The following is a 5,396-nucleotide window of genomic DNA, read 5'->3' as shown; positions in this document are numbered from 1 at the left end:
AGTCCCCTCCCCGTGCCAGGAGAGAAGGGATGAAGCCGTTCCCTCTCGCGCATTGTCCCCTCCCTTCCCGGGGTGCATCTGCGCTCTCTCGGTCCTGATAATATGATGTAGATAAGGCCTAGACTCCAGCACCTTGGCTTGCATCTTGGGGTCAATACAGCCTGCTTTATGGCTGCTCCTGAGCAAACATTTTGAAACGGGCTGCGAAGGGATCTTCACACACATGTGCTGCTCTTCTGGGGCAAAGCAGTGGTCATGCAAAATGACTCCCATGCTGATGCCCTCTTGCTCAGCTGCCAGCTCTTGGGAAAAGACCACTTGAAGATGGAGATGGCAAAGAGTCAGTGTCACCACTGGATGAAGACTGCCAAGACAGGGTACCACTGAGAACCTCAGGCATTGCCATCAGACACCAACAGTGCTGCACACTGGATCACTACTGCAAGAAGAAAATGAGGCTTCCTTGCATCCATCCTCATGGCAGAAGGGAGATGACTTCTCCTAAGTACTACCCACTGTCCCTGTCACCTCTATCTTCTCTCTTCTGACTCATGGCACTTCAGGACATGGCTTAATGGCCATGGTGTTCTTAAGCTGACGGTTTGACTCAATGATTTTAGAGGTCTTTTCCAACTGAAACAATTCTATGATTCTATGACTCCAGGCAGCCCCATTCTGCCAGGGCTCCCACTGAGAAAGAGCTCAGTTATGGCTGTGAGTTGTGAGGGCAGAAGGTTTCAAGGGATGGCAAATGATGAAAATGGAAAAGGCTGGAAGGAAGCGGGCAGGCTCCCTTGCCGATGTGTGGTGTTGCATTTCACATTGACCCATGCCTGGCTTTTCTGGGAAGAGCCTGTATTATGAAAATACAATTCCAGGTTTTCCCCACAGGCCTGTGGTTGGTTTTTAACGCACTGATTTTTGCTCAGAGGTTCTTCCCTTGTTAAGACTCGTGAGCTGTGCTGCAGAAGACTGGAAAGTGATATGGCTTGTGGTGCTTGGTTTACTCCTGGTTTCATCTTCCAGATACCTTCCCTGACATTACAGTTCCCCTTCCAGTGACGTTCTTTTGTGTCAGAGGGCCTTTCCTTTCCATGAGCTGTTCTGTCAGGTCCAGTTCAACATCCTGTTGAATCTGGAGGAAAAGAAGAGTCTTGAGAAATAGGGAGACACATTGCCAGAAAAGGATCCTTGGCCAAAAAAAGAGGATTGCCAGACTGCCTGAACTCTCACTGAACCGAGGAGTAGGGAGGCTCCATGTATCCTAGCAATCTCCAAATAGCAAGAAAGATGCCAAACCTGAGGTTTGAAATGTCCTAGATAGACTCACTTTGAGATCATCCCCATTCCACCACTTCTTTTCTTTTAATGGATTTTTCCATTTACTGGGGACTTACAGTGGGCAATGCAATGAGTTAAGTCTCAAGAGGCTTTTCCCCTATAAAGATTGGGTACAGGAACACCTTACTTGGTTTTCTTATCATTTCTGGGGCATAAAATAATTTCATGTGCCACAGATATTATTTTTCCTTTCCTTCTTTCCTTTTTTTAAGGACGTGTTGTAACTAGTGGTGCACAAATGACTCCTTGGTTAGATAAGACATTATGTTTTTATCCTTGGACTGTGCCCCCAGGCTTTCAGTAATGCCAGCATCAGCTAAGTTAGCATCTGATTAGTCGCTCTTGCCTCTTACTCAATGCCAGTCTTGATTATGCCCATTAATCTGGCACATTTTTTTTGTCACCTGAGCCATGGGCATAATCCTGCCTGAGTCTCAGCACGCTGCTACTAGAGCAGCTCAGAGTTGTGACATTTTCTACACTTCTAGGGGTTTCTTTTTGGTATGTGTTCTCACCATTAAAATAACCATATGAGTATTCACCATGATTTTGGGCAGTTGTGGTCCAGAGAGAAGAAATCTGAGCTTCTGCCCAGATATTGTTGATTCTCAAGATCCCTTGGTACTCTCAATCTCTCAGTCCCAAGTGAGGGTTAAGACTTATTTCCAAAGAAATCTGGGCAGTGCACAAGGACATTCTGGAATGAATTTCTGGGAGGAGAAAAAAAAAAGGTTATAGAGTAAATTTCATAGTTCAGGACTGGATTTCAACATCACATCCATACTGGCAATCAGGACTGACTTGTTATGGAAGGTGGTATTGGAGTGATACTATGTGGCATTTCTATTCATTTCAAACAGATGTCAGTGCCATGTTCCAAACCACTCCAGCACAAAAGCAGCCCTGAAGAGTACTGAAACTTTGCTGAGGGTTGGACAGTTTCTCCTTTGTCCTCTCCCTGCTTTCTTATGTCACTTTCTGAGTCACTGATGCAATTCTACTGCAATCTGTTCAAAGCTGGAACTGAGTTTCACTAACATCAGAAGAAATCAAGTTCACTCTGAGATGTTTTCACATCTGCTCAGCACTGTTCATTATCACAATGAAGTGGATACTTGTCCCAATCAAGAACCAACAATCTCTAGCTTCTTTCTTCATCTTCTTGTGATTTAACCTGATAGAGCAGATCAGTTAGGGAGGTAGGGAGAGATCTCTCTTGAGCTGATCCCAAGCAAATGTTAGACAAAAATCTGCCCTTGGAAACCTCCCTTTGATGTATGAAAAGCTCTTGCTTAGACTTGCTCCTGCGCAGAAGGAGGTCGCTGCTGAATTTTGTGTACCCTATTGAGGTGTACCTGTGGGGAGGAACAGACAGAACAGGTGACCCTAAACTGACCAACAAGGGATTCCATTCCATCTACATCAAATTCAGTATAAAGTTGAGGGATCACCAGGGTCAAGCCTCTTCTTCAATGGCCAAGGACTGAGGAAGACTCTGTCCACTCTGCCTTTTTTCCTGAACCATGTGTTCCCAAATCCAGTTCCAGAATCCAGCTCCTGAATCCTGTTCCCATCTGCTGCTGAGCCCAGTCTGGGACACAATGCCTGCCCCCAGCATCACTGGTGACAGTGACATCATTGACATCAGAGACTGGGTTCAGCTTTGGCTTTTATCTGTTTGTTTCTATTTCATTTTGTTGTTATTGTTTTCATTAAAGCTGGTTCCATTTCTTTCCCAGACCTTCAGTCTCTCTCCCTTTTCCCTTTTGGAAAGGAGAGGGATTAACAGAGAGAGTCTGTCATTTGTGTGGGGCTGACCCAGCCTTAATTCTTGACAATGTCAGTCCTCCTTCATATGGGCATAAACCTCTTTTTTTCCATTTCTTCCTTTTTTTGACTCAACCAGGCTGGAAATAGCTGGAGGGTGCAGGAGAAAGAGGAGAAAGAAGGGAAAAAAACAGAGTTATATTTAATAAAAATAGAATGAATGTTCAAAGATGGTTCTCTGGGAATGAATCAGTATGGTTTCTGAGGCATAGTGCAGAGAAGAGAGATGGCAGCCTCTGAAAAATCACATGGTCTCATAAAGACAGCACACTTTTTTTCCTAGAAATAAAATTGGGATGATTTGGGAATGCATGTTAGGCAAGATTAAGTGTGGAAAAGATAAGAGCTCTGATTAATTAAGAGAGAACACAAAGTACTGTGAGCAAGCCACCAGAAGCAACATTTCTTTGGCAAGGTAAGTGGTGAGAGAAGATGTTTGCAAGCTATGGCAGCTGCACATCAATCTCTGGAGGGTGGTTTTAAAGGAAAGAAATTCTATGCTGCATATGGGGAAAGATCTCTGAGACACCAAAGCCTAACAAAAGACTTGTTGCTATGCAAAATGATGAGGCAAACTTCAGCCAATAACTGTATTTTTGGCACCAACCTTTCCTTCTTTTATTCTTAGAAGCCCAATTTAAAGCCCTGCCACTGTTTTGAAGATTGTTCTCCATCTGAAGTGCAGCAATAATTATACTCTTCGCTGAACTTGCAGGGACTAGTGAACATAAATCCAACAATATTCAGATGGTTCTCAGGTATCACAAACCTTGGTAGCCATAAATTTACCTATTTAAAGAGAAGGTGTCTGGGTAAAAACAGTAATTGAAAGACAGAAGCCAGAAAAGCCTTTTTTCTGGGTTATGTATAATTAGAAACAGTATGCTTCTGAGATTACAAGCAGTGTGAAATCATATCATTACCATATAATTACAATGGCAGACATGACAAATTTATCTAGACCAGATGTCTAATAAATCAGTTCCCTCTTTTCTTGTGTGCAATTTCATATGGAGTGTATATATATATGTATATATATATATATATAACTGAATGATATTTGTGATGATATTTCACAGTAGAGTGAGGAGCTGCTTGCTCTTCCAGCTGTATCTCCTAAAAACATGTTGCCTGTGTAGTGATTATGCACAAAATGAAGACAGTTTAAGATATTTCTTGAGTTGTGTCTTTCCCTTTTTTCCAAGAAGCATCAGGCCAATTATCTGCTGGGTTGCAAACTCACTGCATGTCTGAAAAACAGGACAGTCATGCAGGTGTCCATTAGGGAGGTCAGTGTCATGGCAGCCTAAGCTGAAGGTTGCAGGACTCACCATGGAGGTCATTTAGCATCCTATGGTGTTGGGCACAGCCACATTGGTTCCAGCCCATCCTCTCTCTGAGTAGATGGGAACTCAAGAGAGACACATTCAGTAGTGAAGTCAAAGCTGAACAATTTATTTCTTCCAGTACTATGAAAGAGCTGTGTGAACAAGGAAAGTGAAATGAGATGTTACTCCCTGCTTGTTTCTCTACAGTTTCCAAGAGGTCCCTTCATCCCTCTCTAACACCATTCCCAGTAAGGTTAATAGCAATTGACTAAGAAACAACATGTATCCCAAAAAAAGTTACCCAAAACCCTCAACACATCTTGGGTTTGGCTTGGTGGCCGTTTTACATTAGCTCTTGTTTCATCCCCTGCTGGAAACACAGCCATCAGTAATTGTGCCTCTAAGATATCAGGCATAGCAGAGACCCTTTAGAGTCCAAAGTCACCAAATCTGGGGTTGTATAGACTTACCAAATTTTTGGACTAATCTTGAGTCACACCCTGAGGTGGTGAACAAAATCTGAGTAAGGACATAGGCTTTCTTCAGGATGACGTGGCAGCATGTCCAACAGGATGGCAGTAACCATACAGCCTTCTTCAAGTCCCATGGTGGATATGACATAAGGGACAATGACTCGATGGGGATGGGATAGAATCACCTATCAGAAAGAAAGATGGAGAGAAGGAAAGCAAAAGACACGAGGATCGGGACTTTCACCTAATTTCTCTCCAGACTAAGCTATTTTCTTTACTGCTGCCAAACACATTCATTTAGCATTTGCTCATTTTGCTTTCAGATGAATTAGATTCAATCTTCCATAGCAACCCTTTGGGAAAAATAGAAAATTAAGTAAGCTCCAATCATTAAGCTGAAAAAAATAAATAATTTAATCTGGTTTAA

This window comes from Dryobates pubescens, chromosome 19 (assembly GCF_014839835.1).
Source record: "Dryobates pubescens isolate bDryPub1 chromosome 19, bDryPub1.pri, whole genome shotgun sequence".
NCBI lineage: Eukaryota > Metazoa > Chordata > Aves > Piciformes > Picidae > Dryobates > Dryobates pubescens.
The sequence above is the reverse complement of the archived record's forward strand: the minus strand, read 5'-3'. Positions refer to the sequence as shown.